This window comes from Tachysurus fulvidraco, chromosome 2 (genome assembly GCF_022655615.1).
Source record: "Tachysurus fulvidraco isolate hzauxx_2018 chromosome 2, HZAU_PFXX_2.0, whole genome shotgun sequence".
NCBI classification, from domain to species: domain Eukaryota; kingdom Metazoa; phylum Chordata; class Actinopteri; order Siluriformes; family Bagridae; genus Tachysurus; species Tachysurus fulvidraco.
In genome coordinates, this window is record NC_062519.1 from 3517859 (window position 1) to 3530573 (window position 12715).

Genomic DNA, 12715 nt, shown 5'->3' on the forward strand with positions numbered 1-12715 from the left:
TAAAAAAAACAGCTACATGTCTAAAAAACCACATACAGAAAATATTAGTATAGTATATGGCCAAATGTTTGTGGACACCTGACCATCACACCTGCATGTAGTTGGAATGTTGGAAAAACAATGTTGGAAAAACACAATAATATAGAACGTATTTGTATGCTATAGAATTACAGTTTCCATTCACTGGAACTAAGATGTTCAAACCTGCTCCAGCATGACAATGCTCCTGTGCACAAAGTGTCCACAGAGACGTGGTGTGTTAAGGTTGAAGTGGAAAGAGTAAAGAGTCCGGACTCACTGTAGAACTTTTGGATGAACTGGAACTGAACTAACTGCACCCTAGACTTCCTCAACATCCTAACATCAGTGCCTGATCTCATGGTAGCAGAATGAACACAAATCCCACAAATCTAGTTTAAAGCCTTCGCAGAAGGGTGGGTCTTATTATAATAGCAGAGGGTCTGTGAAGGTTCTCAGTCATCCAGGTGCAGTTATCAGGAATTTGAGTTATGTCAAGAATGTTGAGTTACTCTTCTTTCTAGTTAGACTGAAACGTTTCGCTACTCACTCGAGCTCCTTTAGTCTGAGGAAAGAATTCTATGGATTTGGGATGTGGACACTTAGTGGAAGGTTGAGTTCGAATCCCAGGTCTACAAAGCTGCCACTGCTGGGTTAGGTGCCTTAACCCTCAAATGCTTGGTTGTATAAAAAGTGATAAGGGCTATAAATGTAAATTTGTATCCAGGGTAAAGGATCCTCCCCAGGATAGCCTTGTTTAAGGAACATGGGGAAGGTGGGAGGAGGTGTAGGAGTAAAGGGAATCGTTAGGATGTACCAACCATAGGTAAGGAGAGTGTACTGAAGTATTAGGGGTAAAGATCAAACAATGTGAGTGTGTGTGGCTTTCCTGGCAGACCTGTTAAGAGGTCTTGATCTTCTTGAGCATAAAAAATAGGAGACAGGTTGTGCATAAGACCTCCACCTCCGTTGAGAGAGGTATATTAAATAAAGCTGCTCAGATGAGTAGTGAAAAATTTTGATATAAATAGAAAGCTTATTTGACATTACAAAACTTCTATATAACAGCAGAGGGGGAATAAATCTGGAATGGGATCTTCAACAAGCACATATAGATGGTTGTGTGGTGTCCATATGCTTTGTTGGTGTGGTGATTTATTTATTTGTCACTGTATCAAGTGAGACGCCTGAGATAGGCACAGGCTCCCCGTGACCGGAGAAGTTCGGATAAGCGGTAGAAAATGAATGAATGAATGAATGAATGAATCATCAATTTATTTGGAATTGGCTCAAACAAACAAGGTTGATGTGGTGAATTATACAAATTTGACTAGAATTTCACTGTCAAATTCAACTACCTTAAAAATGTTCAATGGTCTCTGTAGACAAACCCTTTCTAAAGAGTACATTATGCTAGGAATTAGGTTTTTTAATTGCTAAGATGACAACAACTTTAATTGTTGTTGTTGTTTTTTTACTTTTCCATTTTATTAAAACAATGTAATTATACAGTTCCTAGAAGGTCATTTGGATGATGCGGGTTCTAGTTTTCTATATATTTTTTTAATTTAAATAAATAAAACATTTTTTTGATCAAAAGCAGCTTCCAAAGTTGCCATAATCCAATAAATATAGTTACAAGTTTTAAAAATAGAGCCTATAATCATTGTTCAATTTGTAAAGCAATACAGTACATCACAGTTCTTCTTATCCAAGATGAATCCAGGTGTAACCCAAATGGGTCTCTGAGATGTTTAATTACCCAAATAATCTTGTCTGAATTATTCAGGGATTAGATTTAGGGATTAGATATTAGACCACTGTGAAGATAAAGTATGGACAAAGTTTTAAAATCTTTGAACAGCTTTGGAAAATATTTGATCCATGCAAAAAAAAAAAGCAACAATATAACCTCTTTTGAAATGTCGAAAAAATATATTTGATATTCCAAACATGTGCTTTATATCCATAAATCAGTACTGACAGGCTTGGTTGAAATGAACTCAAAGACACTGAGGTTTGACGCATGACATAATGTTACATATAGTATAAGCATTCCATCTAGGTAACTAAATTTAGAGGTAAGCTTTACGAGGGTCATAAAATATGAGGGTTAAAATATAGACTGTGAATAACAAGGGCTGACATTCACTGCAATAAATATCAGTTTCAGAATAAACCCAAGCTGTGATGTGAAGCCAGGTCAAGCTGGGATCAAGAGGGGCATCTTCCTGAGATTTATGCATTGACCATCAGGCTAGATGGTTTCCCTTCTCTTGTATCACATTGGTTTGTTGACAGAGCATCTGCAGGCCATGTGACATGTTTAAGGTTTAATCTTTTTTGGCAACTCTGTGAGACGAACCGCTAAGCCAAAGATGTAAGTTTTTATTTGAGCGTTTATTCAAAAGTATTTACTGCTTCTTTTCTGAAGTGTATTTAAACAACAGAGCTGTTGAAATTTTATCTTTTCTAAAGCAGTAGAAAGTGATTTTCAGTAGCTGCAATCACAGGTTTATATTAATGTACACAGGAATACAAACATATTTAAAAAAAAACAAAAACAAAAAACTGTTGAACTCATGCAGATCTTTGGATTTCTTTAGCATTTTTCTCCAGTGTCAACACTCTGTAGCGGTAACACACGAAAGTCTTCAGGATAAGGTGCATAACATATGACATATGAGTTGCTGATACTGTTTTAAATTGGTTTAAGTCCTACCTCAATGATCGAAAGCAGATCGTTGCCATGCGTGGATTTAGATCTGAGGTTAATGTTGTTCAATCTGGAGTGCCTCAAGGTTCAATCTTGGGCCCTCTGCTTTTTAATATTTATGTTTTAACTCTTTGCCAGCTTCTGAGATCACTTAGTTTAAAATTTTATTTTTATGCAGATGATACTCAGATCTATATTCATTTTAAACCTAACGAAACTGTGCCTGTTGATTTTCTTTCTGTATGTATTTCTAAGATGAAAGAATGGATGACAGAAATGGATGACAGAAAATTTTCTCTGCTTTAACAGCGAAAAGACTGAGATTATGCTTGTTGGTTCACCCCACCAGCTACGCAAAGCTGGGTCAGTCGAACTAACTCTTGATGGTTCAGATGTGGAGTTTCAAACAAAACTGAGCACACTTCCCAATCACAACTGATAAATTTCTTAATAGATCATGTATCAGCATTTGCTCAGAACTGGCTGTGAAATCTGAATAACAATAATTAAAGTTAAATGGAATCATCTGCATGTAAATGATAAATTAGGGTAAACTGTGATTTAGGAGGTGAAGGGTCTTATTTCAGGCCAAATATTTTGGAGCAGCGATGCTGAATGTATGTGTAAGTTCTCCCGATGAACTCATGGAAACATTTCACTTTCTGTCCTAGCAGCTGAATCTAACTGACCACTGCTTGCATGCCAGATTGTCTTGTTTTCCAAGTTTGATGAGATCCCAAAGCTTTGCAGTGAGACATTGATTGTCAAAGATCATATTTATAGATAATTACTCACAAAGATAATAGGTAGATAATAACAAATCAGTCAATAAAAAATGACTACAACTGACTGTAATGCATATTAACTTGCACATATGGAACTGTGCAAGCTTATTCACAAACTAATAAACTTTGTGGTGTGGTGTGGTGTGGTGTGTATCCTTCACGTGCGAAGACAAAAACCTCAGAATTACTAAACTAAGTCATTTGTGTGTGTGATTTGGCAGTACAAAGAGAAACAGAGAGAGGCTATTACACAGGCATTTGCTTTCATCCAATCTGCAATGATTTTTTTTTCTTAAGTTAAGAAAATCATTCTTGCATAAGAAACAGGGTCCTGTTCTGAACCTGGAATTTCATTTGTGTTCGATAAAAAAAAAGCTCTCTGTCCAAAAGAAGACAATTTCATACAAGACCATAAAATGATGTTATTCAGCTCACAGGATCTTCATTGTTATCTTATGTTTGATGTCAAAACAATTCAGAAGTGGAAGGTGGAACTGATTATTAAAAAAGACAAGTAAGAATAAAATCTGAGATATTAGACACCATATTATACTGGCAAGGATTTGAGAGAATCATTCCAAACTTTTGGCTGATTTTTCATCTTCCTGATTATTGTGGTTTTTCCCCAGGCCTAATCCACTCTCAGCAGGGCATGAATCTCACTAAATGATGTGTACCACATGCTGTGGTCTTCCCAGGCACCACAATCGACCAATTTGGAGCTACATAGACCAGAGATACACACAGACCAGAGAAACACCAACATGAATTTCAAGAATCATTCAAGATCATGAGTTTGACTCCTGAAGATAACAAAACTGGATGTGTCTTCAGGGTGTCAGGGTGAGTTATATTCGTTCCCTTTGTCAATCTCAGTGACACTAGCCAATCAAGTGTTTGTCTTAGTGGAAGAACAGTTAGCCTTCCTCGGGTTACTAGCTAGAAAATTGGAGAAAACGCAGCATCTGAGGGAATAGCTATTAGAACAATGGAATCTAGTGCTGATCCAGAATACATATAGAATTTGTACCATGGTGCATTCAATTCAATTCAAGTTTATTTGTATAGCGCTTTTTACAATAGACATTGTCTCAAAGCAGCTTTACAGAGCATAAACATAGAGCAGAAGGAAGACATAGTTAATGATAAAGGAAATAACGAATAATAAAAGAAATAAGAATTTACAGAATAAAAATTCTAGATTATTATTAGATGTATATAGTTCACAATGTGTATGTATTTATTCCCCTATGAGCAAGTCTGAGGTGACTCAGGCAGCAGTGGCAAGGAAAAACTCCCTTAAATTGGTAAAGGAAGAAACCTTGAGAGGAACCGGACTCAAGGGGGAACCCATCCTCATATGGGTGACACTAGGGGTGTGATTGTAATATACAGTCATTTAAATGTTGTATTGGTGTAAAGATCATGGACTTCGGATCTCCTTAGTATCACAGAGTCTAACTGGAGATGTCTCAGGATTCTTAGAGTCGGCCTCGGCTCAGACGTCCAAAGGCTTCGTCCCACAGAGGACGAAAAGGTGAATTTTTGATGCATGAATCAGGAAACATACTTAAGGAGTTTTGGATCACTGTGTTGGCTCAAACACAAAAAAATACTTGCTACTGAAAAACAATATCCTTACTCCAAAGGGAAAGCTATGAATATCTGCTGAATTATGGATGCGTCATGTTATAAGCCAAATAATAAATAATCAAACCGTAGCTCAGCATCTCCTCACATGTACCTGACCCGGGTGTTACGAAAGGTACAAGAAGCCAATACACGCTAACAGGAGCCAAACCTAACAAGTAGAGCTTGTACAGGTTTAGGGATACAAAGTTCAGAAAAATATTGACTAGATGTAGAGACAAGCGCAAAAGGTTTTCCAGCGAAGCAGTTAATACAGGTTGGGTTTTATGGATGTTCCTTCATTATTACAAGCAAGAGAAATCGGCCGATGTATTTGAACAAACCAAGATAACACCAACAAGGAAGATTAGAATGCAAGTATTACATTTTTAGTCACAATGTATTACCGTATACATAAGAAATTTGGTGTGTGTGTGTGTGAGGGTATACTTAAATGAATCAGTAGATCAATAAAAGTAAAAGAATATACCAAAAACCCTAATATGGCTAAAGGTTACTAAAACACTAAAGCTAAGCTTCATTAATTCCACATTAAAGCTCCAGTAAGTGTAAAATGTAATTTAATCATGTCTCTGATTTCCACTATCAGTCAAGCAGCATGTGGTTTTGTTTTTAGCCCAGCTGCACTTACGGACACATGGAATGATGTCAGGGAGACTGCTGCTACTGACCAGACTGCCAAACCATGATTCCTGCCGCCCGCTTCTGTACGATCCAGCAGGAAACCTCAGGAGGCAAGAAGGGAGGGGCACGGGGGGGTTTGCATTCCAGGGGCATGAACAGAAAAAACACTGCATTGTAAATAATATAGTTTAAAGTGCACCATCAGCAGCCCAACCACAACCCCCAGGGTCTCTTACATTTCATCATTTATCAACAAGCACAAATAAATAAATAAATAAATAAATAAATAAAAGTGTTGGCTGCTTTACTGCTTCTTGAGAACATTGTTCTAGCAGAGTGTTTGTGGTTTTGCCCGTCAGCTCCTTTTCCTTTTATCTCTCTCAATGAGCGCCTATATAATCCCAAGACTGAGTGTGAACTGTCTACACAATTAGCATTTTTGTTAACACTTTCTATGAATCCTATAGTGATCAATCATGATAACTGCTAACATACAATAAATCATTATACTTGCAAATATAGATCATTCTTAACAACTGGGAAATCTACCAGCAGTACTCGACTGGTCCCACCATCTCTCAGGGTAAGAGTTATGTATACAGCTAGACTCTTTTCTGTTCAGGCACCGAGGTGGTGGAATGAACTTCCACACACACTTATTTTGTCGCACAACCTTTTGAGGCAATCACTACAAATCAGACGATTCCTGTAACTGTCAATGAGACTTCTGCACCTCTCAGCAGGTATTTTGGCATATGAGCAAACTGCTCCAGTTGTTTCCGGTTTGAAGGGTGTGTTTTCCAGACGGCATGTTTCAGCTCCTTCCAAAGATGCTCAATAGGATTGAGGTCAGGGCTCATAGAAGGCCACTTTAGAATAATCCAATGTTTTCTTCTTAGCCATTCTTGGGTGTTTTAGCTGTGCTTTGGGTCGTTGTCCTGTTGCAAGACTCATGACCTGCGACTGAGACCAAGCATTCTGACACTGGCCAGCACATTTCTCTCTAGAATCCCTTGATAGTCTTCAGATTTCATTGTACCCTGCACAGATTCATGCAGCAAGCAGCCCCAGAACATAACAGAGCCTCCTCCATGTTTCACAGTAGGGACAGTGTTCTTTTCTTGATAGGCTTCATTTTTCCGTCTGTGAACATAGAGCTGATGTGCCTTGGCAAAAAGTTCCATTTTTGTCTCATCTGTCCATAGGACATTCTCCCAGAAGCTTTGTGGCTTGTCAACATGTAGTTTAGCATATTCCAGTCTAGCTTTTTTAATGAATTGTGTCCTCCTTGGTCGGCTCCCATGTAGTCCACTTTGGCTCAAACAACGACGGATGGTGCGATCTGACACTGATGTTCCTTGAGCATGAAGTTCACCTTGGATCTCTTTAGAAGTCTTTCTAGGCTCTTTTGTTACCATTCGGATTATCCGTCTCTTTGATCGGTCATCAATTTTCCTCCTGTGGCCATGTCCAGGGAGGTTGGCTACAGTCCCATGGATCTTAAATTTCTGAATAATATGTGCAACTGTAGTCACAGGAACATCTAGCTGCTTGGAGATGGTCTTAGAGCCTTTACCTTTATCATGCTTGTCTATAGTTTTCTTTCTAATCTCCTGAGACAACACTTTCCTTCACTTCTTCTGGTCCATGTTGAGTGTAGTACACATCATGTCACCAGACAGTGACTACCTGGAACCCTACAGTATATATATAGGCCCACTGACTGATTACAAGATTGTAGACACCTGTGATGCTAATTAGTGGACACATCTTGAATTAATGTCTCTTTGGTCACATTATTTTCAGTCTTTTCTAGGGGTACCATCATTTTTGTCTAGGCCTGTTCCATGAGGCCTGTTCCAATTATTTTTTTTAAATAATTCTGTTGAAGCATGGTTGAAAAGCAATGTCCGACTTTCATTGGTTAACATTCATAGAATTGTTTTTTATTATTACTTTTGTCAGATTAAAGTTTTTTCTGTGACCATTGTGAGTTATTCTTTCATTGACATTGATATATATATTTAGGTTGACGGTATCCTAACTCTCTAGCCAAGTGAACCAGTGTTACTATGTTCATTGATAGTCTTCATAGCACTTTTGTAAATCGCTCTGTATAAAGACGTCTGGAAATTATTATTTTTTTTAATATAGCATGATTTAATACAGCATGGTATTATAATTTTTTAATGATTCTTATAACTTCTTATGCTATAACTTGTGTCTCTATTCATTATAATACCATGTGGTGTACTGTACAACCTTTATAGCTAATAATGACCTGTGTGTAATTATAACATATAAAGCAACAAGCATATTTAGGGTAAAGATAAAAAAAAGTTTCCTATACCTCCAAGGTTTAGGTTACCTTTGTGTCTTTAGGACAAATTCTCATACTTTTTTTGTGTAATGTGGCATCGTTTTTGACCTTATTGCTCAGTATTTAAATGTCTTCAATAATATTTTGACTATTTGTTTATTTTATCTAGTTAATATTGTTGAGAATTGCCGGTTGTGATAGTCACCGTTGTAGAGTTTTAGGAATCGTTAGTTTATAACCTACGAAGAAATATCAGTCTATATTTTTAATGGTTTTCTGAAATTTCATGCATGTGAGTCTGTTTCATGAGTAGGAAACGGAAAATACTAGAGGCTTAATGAGAAGAAAAAGAGAAGGGTCTCAGAGGTGCTGTAAAGTCCAGGTGGGGTTTGTCTTTAAGGATCCAGTTAGGAGCTGTCTCACAGTGAATGAAAGGCAGCGCCCACCCATAATTGGATCAGACCCGTCAATCTGAAATTGGCCCCAGGGGTGAAGGGTGTGAGACCTTGTCAGTGAGTGCTGAGGAGTCGTCTTACAGCAAACAGACTGGTTATTATCCTTTTCCATCATTGGGTGAGGGTCTCTATCCTTTATCTCTGCCTGCAAGACTGAAAAGTTACACTATGGTCCGAGGTAAGAAGCTGCAATGCTGCGGATGGTTAAAGGGTCAGCAAACACTGGGAAAACACTCTGCTTTACCCTCTAGGGAGCAATAAGCAACAGGCCATGCATCACTGTGACGGTTCACAAGCAGAGTGTCACAGTGATCACCTGAAGGGTTCTAAGTATCATCAGGCCTCTGAAGACGATTGCCTTTATGCTGTGTTTAGAATCAGGACCGAACCATGTGGAGTCTTAGCTCAAGGGCAAGATCTTCATCTCAGGAAATCCTCTCCTCTGGAACATCTAATGGCTTGAAGGGATAATTTCAACACAACAGGACAGAGACGGATTTCGATAAAGATTTTAGATACTGTTGTTTTCTTGGTAGCTTAGGTGTATGAAATCGTGAATATGCGTGGAACTGTTTCAAATACTGAACACAAAATGAATAGAATTAATTGTGAATGTAATAAGTAAATGAGTAGACCTTTTACAAATCACATGTCTAATGTCCGTCCCTGATCTTGTATTTTATGTATTTAATTTTTTGCCTGTTTTGTTGTGTCCATGTACATTTTTAAATGCCTTTGTTATGTCTCACTCCACAGTGGTGGTTATTATAAAGTTCATATGAAAGTAGACACTCAGGACTATAAGAATTTGTAGTGTTTTATCAGTATTTCTGTTTTTAGCCTAGACTACTAGGTGCAATACAGGAAAGTTCAGTGCAGATAAATTGTATCAATACAGATGGACTGGCAAAAAATGAGCACTGAGACCAAAGACTCCTTTCATAAATGCTACATAATCTCCTCACCATATTAGCAGCCACACATGTTTATTTTTATACCTTTTTTATGTGAAACGTCCACCATAGAAATAAAACAAGCACTCATCAAGTAAAGCACTCACCTCTCTAAAGTAATGAGATTCTTGCTTGAAATGCTGGAACGGAGCAAACCAAACAGAATAATGTGCAATAATGCAAATAATGTAAAATCCCTTGGAACATTATGATGTTCTTGGTTTATTTATACTTTATCAATGTTATCTCTCTCTGTACATCTGTTTATCTCTGAAAAGAATTGCTCCGTTATGAGAATAAATCGGTGTAACATTAGATAATGACCATGACTGGCCCACCAGCCGTTCCAATAACATACCTCATGTTCGCATGCTTTGGAGTCACCGTATCATATTTCTCTGTACAGGCTGTTAGAATACCTGCAGTGTGGATTGGGAAATTATATGCTTATTCGGTGGCAGAAATATAGGAATATAGTTGGTGTGTGGACATTTGCTGTGTGTTCAAATCCCTCTAAATTGCAGCACTAAATATTTTTATTTATACTGAAACAGAACTTCTGTTTCTTTCAGTCAGTTTTATCTTAATGTGCATTTTTGTTGTTGTTGTATTTAATCTAAAAGTGAAGGGTAGAAGTACTGGACCTTGAGGTACACCAAAAAATACTGATAATTCATGAACACATAATTAAAGGATAATATTATATGATAAATACAGACAGAAAAGGTTTGTTCATCTGCTCACATCCTTTCCGTGGGTTATTTTTTCTTCCTTTCCTACAATTCAATCAATAATCTATTCATCCTGGAATTTTGTTATCTTTAGTAAGTGCTCCATAATGCCATAATGGTGTGTAGAGATTCCCTGGGTGTGGAAACACACCTTGCTGATGGGAAACCACAACCAGGCACAGAGAATTAAGCACTTAATTAACACTTATTAGTTGCATAATAACTCATCTTCCAGATATTCACCATCAACTAAGCAGCACTTGCCTTCCCACTCACAGTGGCTAAAAACTAAGAAAAAAAAGTTACCCATTATTTGACTCACACATGCTCCCAGTAAATATAATCTGATTGTGTGAAACCAACAAATTAATTCTATAAACTGTTGGTAATAGAAATTCAGATGATAGTTTCAACAGAAAGTGTCTCTAATAGGTGCACTTGAAAGGTTCACATGTAACATTGCTACCTCAGGGAGAGTCTGGCTGAGAGACACTGCCCTCAATGTGCCCCATGCTGGAGGGGCAGTGCGGCTCCAGCGTACTTGTTTTCTCAGGATTAATTTCCCAATGGGATCAACCAGGAATGAAGATCTTAATCTTGTCTTTTGCATTCCCATGATATGCAAGGTAACGTCAACCACCCAACCTGCCTCCTCTGTTGCTCTTTCTTTCTTTCTTTCTTTCTTTCTTTCTTACTTTCTTTCTTTCTTTCTTTTCTCTTTAAACCATAGGACTGTAAAATTGACAAACAAAACTTTTTTTCTGCTCATCAATTGGACTCTATTCATCTTTTTCTTGTATTAGAAAATTAATTAAGAACTTCCATGCTTTCTATAAATGGATGCATTGGATATCTCAGTGGGATGAACAAACTGGAAAGATGTAAATTACTCTGTACAGCTAAGAACTTTTCATACAGGGCTTAACCACAGGTTAGTTTTTACAAGGGATTTTACAGTTGAACCTCACATTGTGGTTCTACAGTAAACGCAGGAAATACAGGATGTGGTGTTAGAATGTGATGCTAGATGCTCGGTTATGCTTAGTGTCAGAATTTGAATAGTGTGGTTCATATCATTATAAATGTGAAGCGGGAAAACAGTGAACAAGATGGAATTGCATGCTGTAGTGAGGGGAATAGGTGATGCTGAAAAATGTTGAAGTTGGATTTCAAGCTGTGTAATAATACAATATTTGCTAGAGTGCACCTTGGTAGACCTGTACAGACCTGATGTGAATTTTAGCAACAAAAATTATTTAAAGCAGTTTAAACCATGATGTATTTGTCCAGTCATGATTCCTGACATGCATATATCCAAATGATAAGATCAAATAATGAGCCAGGATTAATTGTTCACCCCGGAAAAAGTACAAACAAGATTCCTAAAATTCTAAGAGTGTGCCAATTTTGACCAATAAGTTTGGAGTACCACACACGTTCATACACCCAATCAAGGTACTGCCAGGACATCTTGTTTTTGGAGCTGAAATAATACAGGAAGTCGTCCAGCGCTGCAGTATGACGCCATGTAGGTCTTTTGCAACCCTGGAGAGAGTGTGGTAAAAGAGGAAGGTGCAGGATCATCAGACCCTTTGGTATATATAGTTTGCTATTGGGCAACAAGAAGATGTCTTTGTGTGAATCATATTTTCCAAGTTTGATGTAGTCTGTAATACAATTTCTGAGTCTCTCAATGTCCTTCTCATGTGACTAACCACATTCTTGTAAATCTCTTATAGTCCGTACTGCAGAGCCTTCTAAACCTCCATTCTCCAATGTCTTATCTTTTCTGATGAGCTGCTTAACTGGAGGTCTGTATGTGGAAATGAGCTGCAATAATAAATAGTGATCAGATCTGCCAAGGAGTGAATTGCAAAGGTGTGTGCCTCCTTACCATTGGTATTTCACAGACATCAGCTCTCTTATCACATTCCACATACTGTGAGAACATGAATATGGAAGAGGTGATGAAAAATAAAAGCTCCAGAGATTGCTATGAATGCACCGGGATGAGTCGTTATCGGCTTACTAACCACAGGAGGAATCTGCTCCTTTGTGGCTGCTGCATCGGCAGAGGACGGAGCATACAGGATGGGAAAACTTCCAGTGCATCCAATGCATGTAACACGGCTAAAAACTTTGGATAGAAATGTGTTCTGGGTTAAATCAGTTATCGGGTTTTATATATATATACGCTGTCCTCCATGTGACTGACTGAGTTACAGTTTCCACCATGATGTTGTTGGATTCCCAACAGATTGTCCAGAAGTGTCTCATTCGTCTTCTAACACAGCAAGTTTTGTTTATTAATTAAAGGTGTTTTACATTTTATCTGTTTATTTTTACATCTAAAGTTGAAAATCCTGTTATCACTTATGTTATATTGCAGATATTAAAAAGTCATTCCATCATATCATCAGCTTCTCTTGGTTTCTCTCTTTAAGTTAAAAATACAACAAAATA

The 12715-nt window shown here is 37.6% G+C and overlaps 1 long non-coding RNA gene across 2 annotated transcripts; it reads left to right on the top strand.

Annotated features, from left to right (window-relative positions):
• Positions 1 to 2587: 2587 nt before the first annotated feature.
• Positions 2588 to 6043, top strand: LOC113647872. 2 transcript variants are annotated; one of them, XR_007139993.1, is made up of 3 exons: positions 2588 to 2682; positions 4149 to 4362; positions 5786 to 6043. It is a non-coding gene; the product is annotated as an uncharacterized LOC113647872 (long non-coding RNA). The 2 variants fall into 2 exon arrangements; XR_003441760.2 differs by lacking the exon at positions 2588 to 2682 and adding an exon at positions 3801 to 4033.
• Positions 6044 to 12715: the final 6672 nt, after the last annotated feature.